This window comes from Chelonia mydas, chromosome 7, assembly GCF_015237465.2.
Source record: "Chelonia mydas isolate rCheMyd1 chromosome 7, rCheMyd1.pri.v2, whole genome shotgun sequence".
Lineage (NCBI taxonomy): Eukaryota > Metazoa > Chordata > Testudines > Cheloniidae > Chelonia > Chelonia mydas.
The window spans coordinates 29794847-29816017 of record NC_057853.1 but is presented as its reverse complement, the minus strand read 5'-3'; the positions used below and the strand labels follow the sequence as shown (position 1 = coordinate 29816017).

Here is a 21171-nt window from a genome sequence, read left to right as displayed (position 1 = left end):
CTGCCTAGCCTGTGGTGACTTCCTGTGACAGTTGTCCAGTTGAGTAGTGCAGGTGTTGACGGACAACATGGCCTCGATTGTTCTTTGTCAACAGGCAAGGGAGAGCATGCTCATCGGTGTTCTGTCAGGAAGCACTTTGCCTGTGGGACTTTTGCATCCAGCATGTGATCCACCTGGAAGCTTCGCATCTCCCCGGCATCTGGAACATGCTGGCTGATCGCCTCAGCAGGTCCTTTTTCTCTCCCCATGAGTGGTTGCTCCACTCGGCGGTTGTCCGGGCGCTCTTCCAGAAATGGGGGGCTCCCCGAGTTGACCTGTTTGCCACCAGACAGAACAGAAAGTGTCATCGGAGCGACTTACCTGGAAAAGTGGAAGCGTTTCTCCTGCTGGGTGTCAGTGTAGCATCTCCCCGACCTGGTTGTCTCTGCAGTCCATCCTGGATTACCTGCTCCATCTAAAGCACCACGGTCTCGCACTTTCTTCCATCAAGGTACACTTGGCAGCCATATCGGCCTTCCACCCGCGTGTCCAGGGCAAATTGATGTTCTCGCATGAGATGTCTGTCCAGTTCCTAAAAGGCCTTGAAAGGCTCTTCCTGCCGGTCCGGGACCCGGTTCCACAATGGGACCTCAACCTGGTCCTCTTTAGCCTCATGGGCCTGCCCTTTGAGCCTATGGCTTGTTGTTCCATTTCCCATCTGTCATGGAAAGTTGCTTTCCTTGTAGCCATTACCTCGGCGAGGCGCATGTCCGAGATTTAAGGCCCTCACTTCAGAGCCTCCATATACGGTATTCTAAAAGGACAAGGTCCAGCTGTGATCTCATCTGGCTTTCCTGCCTAAGGTGTTGTCCCCTTTTCATGTCAACCTGGATATCTTCCTCCTGGTGTTCTGGCCGAAGCCGCACTCGTCCAATGAGGAGATGTCCGGCACGCCCTAGCATTCTACCTGGAGTGCACCAAGCCCTTCTGCAGGTCAACCTAGCTATTTATCATGACAGCAGACAGGATGAAGGGTCTCCCGGTGTCCTTGCAGAGGATCTCGAATTGGATCACCACGTGCATCCGGACCTGCTATGAGCTGGCTCGGGCCGAGCCGCTGCCTATAGTGAAGGGCTCAAGCGTCCTTGGCAGCCTTCCTTGGGCATGTCCCTATCCAGGGCATCTGCAGGGCTGTGATGTAGTCTTTGGTACACACGTTCACTACGCATCACTCAGCAAGCAAGAGATGATGCTGGATTTGGCAGACCTATGTTGCAAGTGACACGTCCATGAACTCCTACCCGCCTCCAGTGTTACTGCTTGGGAGTCCCCTACAATGGAATGGACATGAGCAAGCACTCAAAGAAAAGACAGTTCCCTTTTTTCGTAACTGGTGTTCTTCGAGCTGTGATGCTCATGTCCGTTCTATGACCCGCCCTCCTTCCCCATGGTCAGAGTTTCCGGCAAGAAGGAACTGAGGGTGGGGGGAGCCAGCAGCACCCCATAACCACGGCATACACGTGCCACTCCAGCGGGTGCCAGAGTTGGTCTCCTATGGATACCTCTGAGGGAAGAACTTCTGGCACTGGTACATGTGGCGAGCACACACACCTAACGTGGAATGGACATGAGCAACACATCTCGAAGAACACCAGTTACGAAAAAAGGGAACTGTCTTTTCTGCCTTCCTCTTCCAGGCTAAAGAGCCTTTAGTAACCAGTATAAAGGTGCCTGGCATTGATATAGCTTGTTCTGTGTCCCATGTAGGCATAGCTATACCATACAAGCACTTCTGTAGCAATATAACTGCATCCACACTAACAGGGTTGTGCACCAGCAGAGTTAAAGTGGGACAACTTGTGTGTGTAAACAAGATAGGAACACAGGACTGGAAGCAACCTCCTGGGTTGTTGAATCCAGTTCCCTGCTATTGCAAGCAACCCCATCATCCCATTCATAAATTAATCTTAAACCTGGATTAATAGATGCTCAGGTCAGATGGGCCTACTGTGATCATCTAGTCCAGTGGTTCTCTACCTATGGCCCACGGGCCGCTTGCAGCCCAATCAGCACAGAGCTGCGGCCCATGTGACATCCTCAGGGCCAGGCAGGTAATATTGAATGCGGCCCACAATGGTAAATAGGCTGAGAACCACTGATCTAGTCTGACCTAAAATATTTCACAGGCCATAGGGACTGCCCTGACTTGATTCCTGGTTGAACTAGAGCAGATCTGTTTAAAAAATCCCATTTTGATTTAAAAATCTCCAGTGATGGAGAGTCCACCACAACCCTTGGTCTGTTATTCTGCGGATTAATTACCCTCACTGATAGCTAGATGGGTTGTTTTGCCCCCCACTCATCCTCCTGGAAGGCTGTTCCAGAACCTCCCTCTCCCGATAGCTAGAAACCTTCTTCTCATTTTCAGTCTTAATTGATTCCTGGGCAGTTTATCCCCAATGGTTCTCATGCCAGCATTGTCCTTTTGCTTCTATGGCTCTTCTCCCACCCTGGGGTTAACCCTCCAATATACTTAGAGAGAGCAACCAGATCTCCACCACCCCCTCAGCCTTTGTCTGCTCAGGCTAAATAGCCGAGCTCCTTCAGTCTCCTCTCAGAAGATGGGAGCACCATTCCCTGATAGGGTGACCAGATGTCTCGATTTTATAGGGACAGTCCCGATTTTGGGGTCTTTTTCTTATATAGGCGCCTATTACCCCCCACCCCGTCTCGATTTTCCCCACTTGCTGTCTGGTCACCCTGTTCCCCAATCAGCCTAGGAGCCCTGCTCTGCACCTCAGTCAATTTGGGTTCATCTTTGATGACCAGAACTGCACACAGTATTCCAGATGAGGTCTGCCTGGTGCTTTGTCCAACGGCATTACTATTTCCCTGTCTCTACTGGAAACATGTTGCCTTGGATCTTAGCCTTTAATTCTCTTGGACACAGATAGGAGCCTGATCACATAAAGTAACTTTGGTTTAATACATATTGCTTTAAAAACCTATGCAGGTAAACAAATAGAAAACTCATAGTTTGATTTAAACCTGATTTATGTAGATGTTTAGCAAAAATTGTTTCCTTTCTCAATTAAGCTAAATCAATACAAGCCAAGTCTAAATCGATTTGAAGTGTCTGCATGGGTCATGTAGAGGGTTAACTAAATTGACTTAAACTGGTGCATATTTGTACACAATGACTCACTCTTGCTGTGTCCAGCAGTGCTCAGTGGAATACCCATCCCCTCCCCTGCATCTGAGTCAGGGACTGCACAGAATCTACCACAGTGGGGGGCCCTGATCTCAGTCAGGTCTCTAGCTGCTACCAGCGTGCTAATTACAAAAATACAACTTTAACCTAAAACTCATTTGGTAGTAAAACCTCTGTCCATCGCGTCCCCGTCGCCCAAAATAAAGATGCTTTCAAAACTAAAAACCTTCCACTCCATGTAGTGATGCCTCTACTAGGTATGAGGATGTAGATTTCACTGATAGCAAAACACTGTAGCAGAACCCCACAGTGCTTGGTTTGAGCGGGGTTTTGTGCAAGGTTAGAGAGGGAGGTGCTGTGTTGGTTCTCATGGGTCGTGCCAGCTGATAGCTTGCCAAGTTGCCAGAGTCTCAACTCCTATGGCTGGTTCGATTTTGAAAGGGAACACATGATGATTGTTTGGGCTCTTTTTTATTTTATTTGTTTGCTAAACAGATTGCTTTTGTAGTCACATGACCTACATGGCTCAAGTTAGAGCTTGATCTTTAATGGATTGCGTGCGGGCAGAATTGGGTTTTATAAAAAAATTTTGTGCAGATCCAGTGTCCCATGGGCACTTCTCAAAGACAGATCATCCTCCCGGGGTGTGGTTAGAAAAGGACGGGGTAGTGTCTAGGATTTGAGTAACACCCTTTAAATAGTTCAGGACCCCTTTAGTTGGCATCCCTGCCCTCTGTTGTGGAAGCCACCAGAACCTAAAGCAGCAGCTGTGTATAAAGGTAGCTATATACAAACGTACAAGGCTGTCAAAGTTTCCTCCCTACTCTGAACTCTAGGGCACAGATGTGGGGACCCACATGAAAGACCCCCTAAGCTTATTTCTACCAGCTTAGGTTAAAACTTCCCCAAGGCACAAATTCTTTGCCCTTGGAGGGTACACTGCCACCACCAAGTGATTTAACAAAGAATCAGGGAAAGGACCCCTTGGAGTTCCTATTCCCCCAAAATATCCCCCCAAGCCCTTACAACACCTCCTTTCCTGGGGAGGCTTGAGAATAATATCCTAACCAATTAGTTACAAAGGGATCACAGATTCAAACTCCTGGGTCTTAGGACAATGGAGAAATCAGTCAGGTTCTTAAAAGAAGGATTTTATTTAAAAATCACCTTTGTAAAATCAGGATGGAAAGTAACTTTACAGGGTAATAAAAGATTCAAAAACACAACAGAACTTCCTCTAGGCTTAGTTTCAAAGTTACAAAATACAGGAATAAACCTCCCTCCAGTAAAGGAAAAATTCACAAGCAAAACAAAAGATACTCTAACACGCCTTGCCTGGCTTTTACTTACAATTTTTGTAATATGAGAGACTTTTAGGATGGTTTAGAGGAGGAAGAGTTTTCTGACCTGATGCTTCTCTGCTTCCCAAGAGAACACACAAAAACAAAGCCTTCTCCCCTCCTACCCCCGCCCAAGATTTGAAAGTATCTTCTTTCCCCATTGGTCCTTTTGGTCAGGTGCCAACCAGGTTATTTTGAGCTGCTTAACCCCTTACAGATAAGGAGGAATTCTAGGCTACCCTTAGCTGTATGGTTATGACAAAGGCCTAGTTAGTAAACACAGTTATTTGAAATCCAACTGCATCTATGACAAAACTCACATATTCTTTGTTGCACAGAGCCTAAAGATACAAGAGCTGTAGAAAGATACAAATCAGAGGGAGGTCTGTCTCGCTCTCTCTCTCTCCATTTAGGTCGTCTAGACGTTTTTCTGCCCCTTCATAGACTTTAAGGCCAGACGGGACCATTAGATCATATTTTTGCTCTGTGTTTGTGCAGCACCTAGCACAATGGGGTCCTGTCCATGACTAGGACTCCTAGGCACAACAGCAATACAAATAATAAATAATAATAACCTATCTGAATAGCACAGGCCAGACAATTTCACCTAGTTTATCCTGTATTGAGCCCAGTCGCTTATGTTTGACTAACTATCTTCCAGAAAGACATCTAGTTTGAACTTGAAGACCTCAAGAGATGAAGAATCCACCACTTCCCTTTGGAGACTTTTCCACTGTTTAATCCCCTGCTCTGTTAAAACTGTGTGCTTTGTCTCTCGTTTGAATGTGTCTGGCTTTTAACTTCCAACCATTGGTCCTTGTCCTCCCTCTCTGCTAGATAAAAGAGCCCTTTAATACCTGGGATTTTCTCCATAGTGTTTGGATCTGTGCAATTGCTGCCAGCTTCAGTCACTCTTGAGCATCTGCCAGCGGCATTTAAATAGAACTTCAGATGACCCCAGAGCTGTTGAGTGCACACAAGTCACCAGTCTAGGTGGGAACAGAGTAACCATCTGCAGCGAGGGTAACAGCCCTGGGAGCTAGGGGAGCCTGTTTCCTTAAATAAAGGGCACTTGCTTTGATTAGCTTACCCAGCTGTGCTCTGGTCTCTCCCATGTTCATCAGCATTTATTATTATTTGTATTACCATCGCACCTAGGAGCCCTAGTCATAGACCAGGACCCCACTGTGCTAGGTGCAGTACAACCACAGAGCAAAGACGGTCCCTGCCCCAAAGAGCTTCCAATCTAAGTACAAGTCAAGAGACAACAGATGGAGACGGACAGACGGGGGAGTCTAAAGAATCAGCATGGTAGGCAGTGGTCTCAGTGCCCCACTGGCCTAACCATTGTTGAGTGTGTTGTAGACATCATGGCAAAGGAGAGTTTTTTTAGGAGGTTAAGGAGGTGGCTTTGTGGGAGTTTACAGGGAGCTCCTCATAAGAACGGCCATACTGGGTCAGACCAAAGGTCCATCTAGCCCAGTATCCTGTCTTCTGACAGTGGCCAATGCCAGATTCCCCAGAGGAAATGAACAGAACAGGTAACCATCAAGTGACACTCTAAAGCAGGAGGGGCAGCACTGGAAAATACCTGACTGGGTTTGTAGCAAAAGTAACAAGTGGGCAATGGAGGCTGGCACCATGGGCTGACGGCATGCGGGCATCGACAGCATGATCATGAATGAGAGATGATGGATAGGTGAGGAATGGCTGTGAAGGGCCTTGAAAGGGAAGACAAGTAGCTTATGTTTTGTAACAAAAGAGAAGGGGAAGCCAGCGAGGAAGGGTGACACACTGGACCACCCCTCTCATGAAACAGCTCCCAAATAAAGTGGGCATCTTCCACATCTGGATGGGATCTTTAATTGCCTTTGAAGTGTTCAGTTCTAAGATGGCAATATTGCTTTTTGAGATGGTGGTAAAACCACAGCTAAACCTGGTATTCCAGGTGAGGGTGTGCAGAACTTCTCCCTCTTATTGCCATGTGGCTTGATAGTCCCATCATTGTGTAATGTGCTTCTGGATCCTGTTAATTGGTTGCTGAGGCCAATAAATCTCAGTGACTTCCACAGGCTAAAATCATAAGTGGGGTGTTTTGGTCTGTTTTTAGTTGTTATTTCTTCCAATTTAATTGGTTTTCCCTGAGTTCTGGCACATTGAAAGACAATCCCTTACAGGACGGAAGGATGGTCCAATGGTTAGTGCACTAGCCTATGACTTGGGGAGACCTGGGTACAGTTCCATGCTCTGCCAAAGGCCTGCCTGTGTGACTGTCTGGGCAAGTCTCTTAGTCTTTCTGTGCTCAGTTTCCCCACTTTGCAGACAAATGCCATCAAGCTGATGGGGGTGGGGGGTGCAAAGCCTCTGACATGGGACGGGAAATAGGGCACCCAGGTATGGAGGATTGAAGGGCACTCAGAGCCCTTGGTGGAGGGGAGGAGACCGGGTATGGGAGGGAATGGGGCAAGACACAGAACCCCTGGTGCGGGGCAGGACATATACTGGGGGGACAAAAGGGAGGGTGTCACCCAGGGAGCTGTAGGTGAGGATGGAGGGATGCAAGGAGCAGTGAACTTGGCCAACACCTGCTATGAAGTGTGCAACCTTCCAGTAGTGTTCCCTTATCCTCACAGGCGTGTTGTGAGGCTAACACCATTAGAAGATCATGAGGTACTCAGTGAGGACTGTCTAAGTTCATTAGATAGATACTCTCTTCATTATTTTATATACCTCTCTTGTATCCTGCTCTCACATCAAACCCTAATCTCTTGCAATCTCTCCTCATATTCGAATTTCCTGCTTCTAATGATGGTCATTACCCTGCTGTAGACCTCCTTCCATTTCTGCTGGATTTAATTTTTGAAAATCACTTGCCCATTTTGGCTGCTATGTGGCCTGTATTGTCCGTGCGTGGAGCTGGCAGCTGGAATTTAATAGGAGCCCTGTATGATTAGCTTAGCACTAATCAGCAAAGGTCAAGACTAGATGCTCCTTTTCCCCTGCTTAAAAGGAGTATTCAAAGCAGCCTGGCTTTCCACTGGAGCAAATCTACTTAATACGCCAGATTCTCTTCAATGAGTCTTGATGACTTACTAGGGACTCTTTCTGCAGCTGTCTTAGCTTTGCTGCAGCGTTTGAATAGATCTGACACTTTTTTAACAGGTTTTTTTCCCCAGTAGGCCCTACCAGGGTGCCTGTAACGGTTTGGTTGGGATGAGGGGATATAGTCTGGCAGCCTAGTTAATGGCTAGTGGAGGAGTCACAGTTCCTGAGGTAACTGAACCTCTGTGCACCTTGAAGGCACCACTCTTAGGCCTCAGGCCTCTAGCTGTCACCTTTCTTAGGGTGAGATCCTATCCCTTCAAACCGGGGACCTCAGACTATTGCAACACACTGTGGTTACCTCAGCAGGTCTGAGCGCCTGCAGTCCCGTTCTCCCAGGGGCAGTGACAGGGCTGACCAGCCAGCCTTCCCAAAGCAAAGCGCTGTTTGTTCAGAACCAAAGCCTTCTGGAGAAAACAGAACTGGAAAAAAATAAAGTTTATATGCAGGCCTGGCTTAGTAGGTGTCACCCATCTTCCAGGTGGGGACCCTGGCAGTTCCAGAGTCCCTCAGGTCCCGGGCAGGGCCTTCCTTCTGGGCCATGGAAGGTCTTTTGCAAATCCTGGTAGCACAGGGTTGTGTATTTATAATCTCTCTCAGGGTACATTCACACTGTGATAATAGGCCCACAGCATGGCTGCTACTGGCTCTGCACTTTTCTAGCCCTGAAGCCCAAACCCGAGTCAGCCGACCTGGGCTGTGAGACTCAGTGCTGCGGGGTTTCTGCTGCTGTGCTGTCTCTTTGCAAGTCAAGCCCTGCTAGCATTGCAAACTCTATTTAGAAACCGAACCTCACTGGCTTTTCCTGCTGCTGCGATCTCCCTTTTTAAGCCTTCTCTGATCTGGAGAGCTGACCCATTTTGGAGCATAAAACAGTTTGGTTCAACTGCACTGGCCCAGCTGAATGGAGGAAGGGTGGCCCAGTGGTTAGCATACTAGCCCACAGTTGGGAGACCTGGGTTGAAGTCCCCACTTTGCTACAGGCTTCCTGTGCCACCTTGGGCATGTCACTTAGATCGAGCTCCTCAGATAGATTTAGGTGCCTAAAGAGCTTTGAGGATCTGGGCTTTAACCTCTCTGTGCCTCAGATCCCTGTCTGTAAAATGTGGATAATCGTACCTTACAGTGGTGGCGGCAGGAGGGTAAATACTGTAAAGATTGCCAGGTGTTCAGCTGCTATTGTAATGAGGGCTGTGTAAGTACCGAAGAGTGAATCAGCCTAAGTTTTGCCATATTTCCGTGCTATCCTGAAATGCGGTGACTTCTGGGTACCTATCCCACAATGCTCAGCTACCCAGAATGATTTATCACGTATTTGTATTGGGGTAGCGCCTAGGAACCCCAATCATGGCTCAAGGTCCCACTGTGCTAGGCACTGTGTGGACACACAATACAGTCCTGGCCCCAGAGAGCTTACAGTCCAAGTACAAAGAAAAGGAGTACTTGTGGCACCTTAGAGACTAACCAGTTTATTTGAGCATGAGCTTTCGTGAGCTACAGCTCACTTCATCGGATGCATAGCATACTGCTATGCATCCGATGAAGTGAGCTGTAGCTCACGAAAGCTCATGCTCAAATAAACTGGTTAGTCTCTAAGGTGCCACAAGTACTCCTTTTCTTTGTACGAATACAGACTAACACGGCTGTTACTCTGAGTCCAAGTACAAGGGCTACATGGGGAGGTTATTTCAGAAGATAGGGTGGTATGGTGTGAATTTAAAGGTCTATAGCTGTTCCAGTCAATTTTCCCATCTAGAAAAGCCCCAAGACCTCAGTACTGCCAGCTCCAAAGATTGAACAAATCATGAGTCGGGCTCCAAAAATCATGATTACCCTAAAAATCATGAGATTTAAAAAAAAAAAAATTGTCTTCTGGTTTGAGAAAGGACACAGCAGGCAGTTACAGTTACCACTTTCTGAAGGGTCTCAACTCGGGCCCTAAATTACTAGTTGTTATGGATCCACAGGCTCGCTGCTATGACCCCAGCTTTAGAACAGCCTTTGGGGGGACCCCTTCAGTGAGCCAGACCCCCTCGGGGTATCAGTCTTCCTTCAGTACTCCTGCTTCCCACTGTGAGCTCTGTTCAGGGAGTCCCACTGAGGCAGAACCCAGAGGGAGACTTGTACAATCTGAGGGAGCAATGCACCTCCACCAGCATCTGCAGTGACATTCCCACAGTGTTGCCAAAACAGAAGGGTTTATTCCTTCACCTGGAACGCAGCATAGAGAATCCTTGGTTAGCATAGAGAGAAGGAAGTTACAGCATTGTCCATCTGAGTTAGCCCAGAGCCCTAGCTAAGCAATGTATCCCCCTCTTGGCTCCCACTCTGGCCCCATTTGTCCAGGATACCAGGCCAGTCCCACCTGCCTCCCCCAATCAGTCCTTTATTGTCCAGCTGATCAAACCCAGCTGGCTTCCTGCCGAGGGTGAAACATCTATGGTCATATTAGTTGCTAGGTAACAAATGTGTTAGGGGGTTGGCTTTGCTGTTGTCTTCATGGCCTCTCCAATGAGATGGGCCCCAAACTCAAGGCAGCTAGGCGTCAGCCACACCTGTGTGGGACCCTGCCCGAGAGTCAACAGCCTGTTTCCGCCCCCTCTGGTGCACCCTCTATTAGTTTTCCCAGGGGTATGCAAATAATGCAGCATATAGGGGAAACTGAGGTGCACACAGCGTTCATACAAAATATTACAGAAAATTCGGTCACACTAGTCAGCTTTGGAAAATGTGCTACAAAATGATTTGTGCTCTACTTTTATAGCGAGAGACTTAAGAAGCTCAATCTATTTATTTTATCCAAGCGAAGGCTAAGAGGTGACTTCCCCATGGTCTAGAAAGGACATGTGTAGGGAGAAGGCTTTGTGACAATAGAGGGCTTTTTAGCTGTGAGGGGAAAAAAGCAGAAACAAGATTGAATGGTTAGAAGCTGAAGCTGGACAAATGCACATTGATAATTAGCCACGTGTTTTTTAACTGGGAGGGTTGTTAACCTTGGAAAACTGACCTAGGGATGGGGTGTCGCTTGGTGTCTATAACAAGACTGCATATCTTTCGATAAGGTTATTATTAATATTAATTATTGGAGTAGCACCTGGGAGCCTCAGTCCTGGAACAGGGAACCCCATTGTACACACTGTACAAACACAGAACAAAAAGGCAGTCCCTTTCCCAAGGAACTCACACTCTTAACTCAAACAGAAGTTTAGGAGCTTGATGCAGTTACTGGATGAGATTCCCTGGCACGTGCTATGTAGGAGGTCAGAGTAGATGATTGGGATTCAGGATGAGCCCTTCTGGCCTTAAAAAATCTGTGAAAATTTTGGCCTTGGATTTCATGATCACAGGCAGAAGATAGGACTTGAAGAAACACTAAGTGTGGCTGCGAAAGAAACATTTGCCCATCGAATTGTCATGTTTCTGACTGTGCACTTCAAAAATGTAGTCTGTAGGTATTTCCCCCCCGCCCCCCAAGTGCATCTCCTTCCACAAAGGACAACAATACTTTTGCATGCATGGAGGGAGGGACTACTTACAAATGCTTTGAATTCTTTGGATTTTGCACAAGTCCCTGGCAGCTCAAGACAATCTTGTTTCCCCCACCCACTTGTTTCACATGATTCGCGTGGTTAGATTATCAATCTCAAGAACGCCAAAGCAAACATTCTGGTTTACATTTTTCTCTAACCTCCCGCAAGGTGAATTGTGAGAACTCTCTCAATACTTTGCAGACTGTTCACTAGGCAAAGAGGTATGTTCTTACTTGTTAACTAACACGGTTTGTAGTTTTCATGTATGTTAGCAGGTCAAGGTAAGGACTAGGGAGTTACTAGGACTAGTATGGATGCATGCCACATATTTTCCCAAGGCTGCCCATGTTTGTTCTTAACCTTGGGCATAAGAGATGCAGGTGCAAATGCAGGAGAACGCCATCAGGTTGAGTTTTAGTGCCTGTGCTAGAACACAACCAGCTAACTTAACTAAAGCCTTGTCTTCAGTAGGAAAAAAGGGTCATAGATTTATAAGGCCAGAAGGCACCATTGGATCATCCACTCTGCTCTCCGTTTATGTCACTGGCTGGAGACTGTCACCCATTAATCCCTATATTGAGTGCAATAACATGTGTTTGACTAAAGCATCTTCCAGAAAGGCAGCCAGTCTGGATTCGCAGACATCAAGAGATATGGAATCCACCACTTCCCTTGGGAGTGTGTTCCTGTGGTTGATAGCCCTCGTTATTAAAAATTTGTGTTTTCTACCTAATTTTGTATTTGTCAGGCTTTAGCTTCTAGCCAATAGTTCTTGTTCAGCCTTTCTTCACTAGATTGAAAAGCCTTTTATTTTCTTCCTGCAGTGGTTCTTATGTATTGGGATCAAGTCCCCTCTTGATCTTCTTTTATTAAGTTGAACAGATTGAACTTCTTAAGTCACTGGGCTCAAAACAGGGGTAGCTGGGTGAAATGTAGGTGTCTGTGATATACAGCAGGTCAGGCTAGATGATATAATGGTCCCCTCTGGCCTTAAACTCTATGATGTCTCTCACTGTAAGGCATTTTTTCCAGCCCTTGGATCATTTTTATGGCTCTTCTCTGCACCCTCTCCCATTTTTCAAAACCCTTTCTAAAACGTGGACACCAGAGCTGGATGCAGTAGTCCAGTATCAGTCTCCCCAGTACCGTATACAGAAGTGAAATCACCTCCCTGTTAACGTGGAGGCAAACATGAGGCAAAACCCTAGGCTCCCCACTAACATCTACCTTGATCCACTAACGTATGAAAGCTACAATCTTCCTTCTTTTCATGAGGATTTCACCGCATCTTTTGCTAATGTGGTCAGAGCATTTCTTTTTTCTTAGTGTGGGCGCATCTGTGAAGCTTAAAACCTCAGGACAGATCTACGCTAGAAACTTTCGCTGATATAGTAATGTCCTAGATTAATAGATTCTAAGGCCAGAGGGCCCACTGTGATCCCCTAGGCTGACTGCTCGTAAAGCACAGGCCATAGGCCAGCCCCGAATTAATTCCTGGTTGAGCTAGAGCAGATATTTTAGAGGAAAAAAAAATTGAAAAATTCGGTTTTGATTGAAAAATTGCCTGTGATGTCTTCTAGGAAGAGAGTGAGAGTGTTCGCGAAAAGAGAAGGAGGACTTGTGGCACCTTAGAGGCTAACCAATTTATTTGAGCATAAGCTTTCGTGAGCTACAGCTCACTTCATCGGATGCCTTCAGTGGAAAATACAGTGGGGAGATTTATATACACAGAGAACATGAAACAATGGGTGTTACCATACACACTGTAACCAGAGTGATCAGGTAAGGTGAGCTATTACCAGCAGGAGAGCAGGGGGTAGGGGGGTGGGGGGAACCTTTTGTAGTGATAATCAAGGTGGGCCATTTCCAGCAGTTGACAAGAACGTCTGAGGAACAGTGGGGAGTGGGGGGGGGGATAAACATGGGGTAATAGTGAGAGTGTTGTGTGACTTCTCTGACCTTTTCGTACCGGCAAAATTCCTGGTGTATACGCAGTGATACTGGCATAAAAGTCATTTTGCTGACATAACTTATTTCACTTGGGGATGGTAGAACCTCTACTGGCAAAACCACTTTGTTTTGCGGACAGAAGCTGCGTCTGTTTAGGATTTGCTAGAAGAGTTATACCGGCAAAGGTGGTCTAGGGTAGCCAAGGCCTGAATAGACGAGACAGATGGAAGGAGCACATAGGCACAGAAAGGTGAATTGACCTGGGCCTTGGCTATGCTAGAAATGGTTTGCCAGTATAGCTATGCCTGTCGAGCTCTAGTGCAAACAGAAATTCATTCAGGGAAGCCCTATCTCCTGTGGTATGTAGAAGCGTCAGACTAGATGATCATAGTGGTCCCTTAGGAGCTAGGAATGTAGACACAGCTGTTACTAAGAAAAAAGTATTGTTTTGCTGGTATAACTGTGCCTAGGCTAGGGCTTATACCAACAGTTATGTCAGTAAAAGAAAACCAAACTGCACCTTAAACAATCTTGCTATGCCTAGTATCTGTTTTAGGGGTAGACCAGGTCTTGGCTGGTCGCACAGTACGAGAGCTGAGAGGAGAGTACAGGCTTCTTTGACTTCCAAGCTAGTGCCCTTTCCACTGGACCACAATGCCTAACAGGGGATCTGCCTCTGGAACAGGTCTTTTGCACTTGAATTGTGTTGCCATTGAGGGGTAGGGAGGTATATAGGACTGGAAGGGACCTCCTGGGTCACTGAGTCCTGTTCCTAGTGTGATCCGCTCTCCCCAGCTGCTCCAGGTTTATCACTGAGTGGCTGGCTGTGAAAGTTGCCGGGGGCTGTCTAGTTTTCAAGAAGGGGTTATGCTGTAGTAGCCTTTGCAGTAACAATACTGTTCAGCAGCTCCGCTGAGTTGCTGTGAAGTGTTTCGAAATTGCAAGGGCGAGATGCAGGGGAGATTAAAAGAGAAAGGAATTAGCATGTCTCCCATGATAAGGGCAGGACTGTGCGTGTGCTTTGAAGATAGTGGAAAGAGTCAAAGCACTGGGAGGGCAGTTAGGGCCAATGGAGGTGTTACGGAGAAATCCTACTGAGCATCATGGAATGAAGACTCCTCAGCAAGCTCCTTAGAGCTGAGAGAAAGTGGGTTGATGGGGTCTGTTGACTTTGACTCTAAGGGTATGTCTACACTGGCAGAGTTACATCACCAGCATTACATCGCCACTCAGAGAGCGCTGAAGGGAACTGCTGTTGTGTGTTTACACTGTCAGCTGCCTGTGCGATATCGTGTTCACTCTTGAAGCACTTGCATCGGTATTCAGAGCGGTGCCCTCTGGGCAGCTATCCCACAGAGTGTCTCTTCTTCTTCTGCCGCTGACGGTTGTGGGAAGGCGGAGGGGGTCGCGGGGCATCCTGGGTCCTGTCCCAATGCCCCGTGATGCATCGCTTCACATCCCAGTAATCCTGGTGCTTCCGTCCGCATTTGGCGCCATCTTTCAACGGTTTGTGTACTGCGCACTCTGCCTCTTCGGTGTGCAGGAATGGATCCCAAACTGTTGACCAAAATGCTGCTCACTCTCACTAACACATCTCGAGTGGCAGTGGAATTATTCCTTAAACTACAAAGGCAAGAGGAGTTTGACGTTGATCTCGCCACGCGTAGTAGCTATGATATGAGATTGCTTGTGGCATTCACGGAGGTGCTGAACGCCACTTTTGGGAAACAAACATTGAGTGGTAGGATCACGTCGTCATGCACGTCTGGGATGATGAGCAGCGGCTGCAGAACGCTCGGATGAGGAAAGCCACATTCATGGGACTGCGTGATGAGCTCGCCCCAGCCCTGCGGCGCAAGGGCACATGAATGAGAGCTGTCCTGCCGTTGGAGAAGCGCGTGGCGATTGCACTGTGGAAGCTGGCTACTCCAGACTGCTACTGATCAGTCACTAACCAGTTCGGAGTGGGAAAGTTGACCGTTAGACTCGTGTTGATGGAAGTGTGCGGAGCCATCAATCGCATCCTGCTCCAAAAGACTGTGACTCTGGGCAACGTGCTTGACATTGTGGGTTCCAGGAGGAGTTGGGGTCCTGGGATGGTTAAAGATTTGTGTTTGTCCAGGTATCACATGCAGCCTTGTCCTCTGGAGTACAGTGCAACAGGTACTGTACTTCAGCAGGGCTAAACTGCAGAGGGACGGGTGTTGAGTGCAGTGTGTACTGGGAGTCGGCAGGGCTGGACTGTGACGGAGCAGAAGTGGAATTCAGTGGGTACAGACTGGAGCCAGGAGGTTGATAAGAGTGTGTTGACTGTGCCTGGGGGACACACAGGAAAGAGTTTTGCGACAGTGGCTGCAGGGGAGGGTGGGCGCAGAGCTGCTTGGTTTGCAGTGCTAGTAGTACCTGGAGCATGTCCGCTCGGCGCTCCATAATGTCTAAGAGCCACTCCATGGCTTTGTTCTGGCGTGCCACATTCTCCTTTCGGTCCCTCTTCTCGCTGTCCACCACTCCTTCAATTCTTGGCCGTGGAGTGCATCATGACATCACGCAGAAAGTCCTCTTTAGTTTTTTGTGGCCCGCTTTTCTAATTCTGTGCAGCCGTTCAGCTGGTGATAACAAAGTGGGAGGCTGGGCTCCCATCGTCATATCTGTGAAGCCAAAACACAGCATTTTACAGGAGCAGTATTGTTTGCAACACACAGACCACTGATTCAGTGATTTAAAACACAGCCACTATTCACATACCTGTCACTAACCGGCTGACCCCAGGCAAGCACACATGAGCCACAAAACCCCCAAAATGGTGAGTAACCGCAGGGGCAGGGGAAATCAGTGTTCCAGAACTGTACTGTACACTGGGCAGGTGGCTCTTGGGGAGAACCAACACTGTGGGGAAGGCCTTATAATCATTACTGTCCCCACATTTTCCACAGGCTATGTTCATTATGGAAGATATCTCGCTGCTGAGGGTGAGCAGGGAATCAAGGGAGGGTCTTCTCCAAGACTGTGGCTTCTGCCCTGGCCCTTATGCCGCTCACCTGTATGCAGCAATGGTCGTGTCTTCCCCCATCCCCCCCCCAGTGATGGCAGAGTGGCATGGGAAAGTTACCCTTAATGGGGCAAGAAACCAAAGCAGCTCTGCCAAAGAACCTGCTGCAGCGGATTGCCAGTATCTCCATGAGAGTTTCATGGAGATCTCTGAGGCAGATTCCCGTGAAGTGAGGGAGTCAATCAACACCCTGTTCCACTGCTCAGACTAGGCATGTGGTGGTACGCACATCTCCTATTTGCGCTTTGCCAAGCTCCCACTGCTGTGACTGGCTAGCCTCCTCCGGCGTAGAGAAGAGCTCCTGGCTGCATGCATCTCTGATCTCCAAGTCGTCCTCTGCCTCTGGGTTCCCCTCCCCCTCCACATCCAAGATTTCCTCCTCCTGGCTCAGTCCACTCTTGACTGGCACGCGAGCCACCCAAGTATTCACAGTGGAGGTGGGGTCGCCACCAAGTATCGCGTCCTGCTCTTTGTAGAACTGACAGCTCGTGGGCGCAGCACCGGAGCGGTGGTTTGCCTCCCGTGCCTTGTGGTAGGCGTTCCGCAGCTCTTTCACTTTGACCCTATATAGCAGTGTGTCCTGGTTATGGCCCCTTTCCGTCATGAAGCGTGTTATATGTGTGTAGGTATCCTAATTCCTATGGCTTGAGCGCAGCAGTGACTGGACAGCCTCCTCTCCCCAAATGCCGATGAGCTCCAGCAGCTCGGCACTGCTCCAAGCAGGGGATCGCCTGATGCATGAAGCAGGCGTGGTCACCTGGAAAGATGCGTGAGACCACCGCACCCCTCACCGAGCAAACAGGAAGGGGACTTTCAAAATTCCCAAGGAATTTAAGGGGTGGGGCTCACGGTTGGTCACCTGAGGGCAGGGCAGTAGAGTTCAAACCAATGACTAGAGAGGCGAGAACAGGCATTGTGGGACACCTCCCGGAGGCCAATCGCAGCGCTGTAATTGACCAGGGTGTCTACACTGGCACTGCGGTGCGGTAGCCCAAGTGCAGAGAGCTATACGCCTCTCGTGGCGGTGGGTTTTTTTACAGCCCTGCAACTGCGCAGTTTCTGTGCACTAAGTGGCTTGGCAGGGTGTACACCTCGGGAGTTACACCGCAGAAAGCCGCTTTACTGCGCAGAACCTTGCCAGTGTAGACAAGGCCCTAAGTAACCAGCACTGCAGGGTTCTGTGTGTCGGTTTGTCTCTCCAGAACTGCAGAGTAAATGTGCTTAGTTTGAGGGTAAATGCACCAATGCTTCGATTAGAGAGTAAAACTAGGTTCCTCTGTAACACAGGCAGGCAGAATTTGCCTCTGCGGCTGGAATTTAGCAAATGATTCTCATACAAAGCCAGAAAGAAATTCAGCTCCCCTTTGGCCTCGCATTGCTGAGCCAATATGCTAAACAGGAGCGCCTTTTGTCACTGAGGCATGTCCAGACTATGACTTAAAGTTGGGATTAAATTAAATTAACATCTGCTGACACACTGGAAAATAGGGCTTGTTTTCTTTTAATCGTGCAGAAAATTGCTGCTTTTCAGTGCAATATCTAAACCCAAAATGTTTTGATTCAAAATGGTGTTGCGATGTCTCATGAAAGTTGTAGTTCAGCGAGGGGGGTCTTATGCGCCCACTCTCTTTTGTGGGCTGTGCTCCCTGCCCAGACTACATCTCCCATGATGCATCACTTTCTCCCCTCTTTTTGAGGCGGATGCGTCTCTTATGAGTCCCTGGCCATGGTGCATCATGGAAGATGTAGTTCAGTCGGATTATGCCTGGCCTCATAGATCTGTGCTGCACAGTACCCAACCGAGATCAGAACTCCATTTTGCAGCACCTGGCATGGACCCCATCCACTGACTGAGATGGGGGGCCCCCATCCTGCCAGACACTGCACAGACCCCGTTACTGAAATTAGGGCCCCTGTTGTGCCGGCTGCTACAATAGTATGAGAAGGATCCCTTGTCTGATCCAGTCTGGCAGTCCCAGTATTACTCCCATGATTGTTAGCCTAGTGGGCAGTAGCGGTGGATGCTTGCTGCTTTCACATAGACTCAGGATGCCTACTAGAGCGTCTCTTGAATTATTGCATCTGCCTCTTGTTGCATCTGACTGCCAGCTTGTCTGATGCGGTTAACGCCAATCCAGTCTCTAGCTGTCAAAACACCTCAGCCCGAGCTCTGTGAATGAGACAGCTGTGAGAAAAGGCCTCAGCTGATGCTCAGTTAAATCCTGCTCTTCCTGTCAGGATTCTTTAACTTTTCAACTCCAACCTTTCCCCCCCTCCACGAACATTGCGCTTTGTAACAGGTGCCTTGTCTTGTTCAATACTGAAATGGTGTATATTCGCTGCCTGGGCCTTGTTCATCATTCCCATGTGACAGCGTGCTGCTCAGTTGTATTGTAGTGGTGGTTAGAGGCTACAACTGATATTGGGGGCCCTGTTATGCCGGGCACCTCAAAGGAACCCTAGTGCGGATGCAGTTATACTGGGATAAAAGTGCTTATACTGGTAACGCTATTCCTATGTGGGAAGGAGAATCAGCTATACGGGTGTAAGGCACCTTTATACTGGCATAACTGCTGGCCATTTGTCTGTCTATAGCCACCTGTTTCGGTGCAGGGTTTGTCTGTGCAGGGCGGTACGCTGGAAAAAGGGACATTTTAAAATGCTAGAACTGATGCTAGGCCCTTCAATCTAATAGAAAAGGTCTAGCAAGATCCAGTGGTTGGAAGCTGCAGCTCGACAATTCAGACTGGAAATAAGGCAAAAAAAACCTTACCAGTGAGGATTATTAACCATTGAGGCAATTTACCAATGGCTGGGGCAGATTCTTCATCACTGGCAATTTTTAAATCCAGACTGGATGTTTTTTCTAAAAGGTCCATGCTAGTTCAACGAGGAATTAATTCAGGGCAGTCCTGTGGGGCCTGTGTTATACAGGAGGTCGGACTAGATGATCATAGTGGTCCCATCTAGCTTTATAATTTGAGTCTATTCTGGAGTAACTCCTGAGGGGGGAGGCTTTTATTCTGGAACCCGTTTCTAAAGTTGATTAAACTGAACCAGCAAAAGCCACCCTAGTTCCATAATAAGAGCATCCACATGGGGAGCTATTGTGGAATAACTCCTGCAGAAATTATTCCGAAGTCCCTAATACCCGGCAATTTTGCTGTGTACACAAGCCTCTGATTGGAAGCTCTTTGGAGGCAGAGGCCATCTTTTTGTTCTGTGTTTGTACAGCTCCTAGTGCAGAGGTCCATAATTAGGGCTCTTGGACACTACTGTAATCCACATATAAATCAATAAAAAAAATAAAAAATCAGACCCGATAATTGAAATGGTTATACTGGTACACAATCTGTGCCTAGATCAGGCCTAAGCAGAGAAAGGGTCGGAGGGGAAACTCTCTCACTGCAATAGTTATACCGATCTGTGTGTGCCAAAGTAACTTGCCCAATGTCATACATGGGGCCTGTGGTGGGGTAGGGCTCTGAGGCTGCAGGCTAGCACCCTGACCACTGGATCATCCATCCTCTCTAGATGAGCCAATCACTTGGTGTGATGACTTGATCTGATGTCTGTCTGTTCCCCTTGAAGCTCAGAGGGGATCGGATTGCTCTCTAGAAATGCATCCGGGCGCAAATCCCAGGGGGAGAGAAGAGCTGTTGAAGCTCAAGGACAATATCGACACAAGAACAAATGGGAATAAACTGGCCAGGAATCAGTTTTAGCTAGAAATGAGAAGGAGGTTTCTACCCACGAGAGGAGGGAGATTCTGGAGGAGCAGAGAAGCAAACATTGATAAGCTTCTGACCAGGAGCCTATGACATGGCTGCCTGCAACAGCAGGGACTGGACTCACTGACTCGGGAGGGTTTTTTCCAGTCCTGTGTTCTGAAGCCCTAGGTTTTCTATTCCCTCAGCAATTGCAACTCTGCACCAATTGCTATTCTCAGCACAACTCTCCCTGGCTCATTTTATTGTTGTTTTGCTTTCCTTAACTTTCCTCTTTTGTACTCTGCAGGATAAAGCCTTTTCCCCTTCCTGGAAACCCAGCTCGGATCAGAGACCGTCACCCCCTGTTTCTCACCCACGATCCCAATGCACTAGAAGTGAGGTGCAGGCTCCCTGAACGTAGGTCTCTTTGGCTTTTCCTACTAAAACTCTCTTCACGGGGACATGTTTGTTTGACTTCTAAGGCTGCTCAGCTTTGCTCCTATGTTACATTCCCTCTCTACCGTCTGGGAAGAGTAATCATTTCTCCGAATAATCTGGTTTGGTTTTTATGTTGCTTAAAAAGAAAGAGTTCCCTTGACAGGCAAATTACAAAACCAAATGAAACCACGTGACCTACTGGATACAGCACTGGACTGGGACTCGGGACTCCTGGGTTCTACGAGTGTATGCTTTGCAGGGCAGGAGCTGTCTCTTGTTATGGTTCTATGTGGTACCTGGCATAACACCAAACTCCTTCTCCTTAGGGTAACGCGGTCCCAACAAAGACTGGGGCCCTATCATGCTGGGTACTGCAAGAGACCGTCCCAGTTCCCCCCAAAATCACTTTCTAAATAGGCAAAGCTTGGGAGGAGAAACTGAGGCACAAGGAGGGGAAGTGTCTTATCCAAGGTCCCACAGTAGATCAGTGGCAGAGCTAGAGCTAGATCCCACGAGTCTGGTGCCTTAACCACTAGACCGTACTGCTTCAAGTTTGTAGACTGTACAGAGGCAGTGGAGGCTAGTATAGGGGATAGAGCGTTGGACTGGGAATTGGGTTCTTTTCTGGTTCCGCCACTAGCCTGCTGGATGACCTTAGGTACATCACTTTCCTGGTCAGTGACTCAGTTTCCTCATCTGTAAAATAGGAATCTTCAAAATAAGATTCCAGGATTGTCACTCTGTGTGTCACTGTGAAGTCTAGAATGTCTTGAGTCAGCGTGAAGCGATGGAAGTAGCTACAAGCTTGGCTGAGAGCTCTCTTTGTTCAGAATATCACCACGTTCAAACACCGCTGGGATTC

At 48.0% G+C, this 21171-nt stretch overlaps 1 protein-coding gene across 7 annotated transcripts in view; it reads left to right on the top strand.

Moving 5' to 3' along the window:
- Nucleotides 1-21171, top strand: part of PC (pyruvate carboxylase) — a 233747-nt gene that overhangs the window by 21763 nt on the left and 190813 nt on the right. For 5 of the 7 annotated variants that reach the window (XM_043551372.1, XM_043551371.1, XM_043551370.1 and 2 more), the window contains one exon: nucleotides 20179-20288. The gene's annotated coding sequence lies outside the window, so the exon portion shown is untranslated. Of the gene's footprint in view, nucleotides 1-11292; nucleotides 11384-20178; nucleotides 20289-21171 lie in introns of those variants that run through there. The other 2 variants (XM_043551373.1, XM_043551375.1) reach the window with 1 other exon arrangement.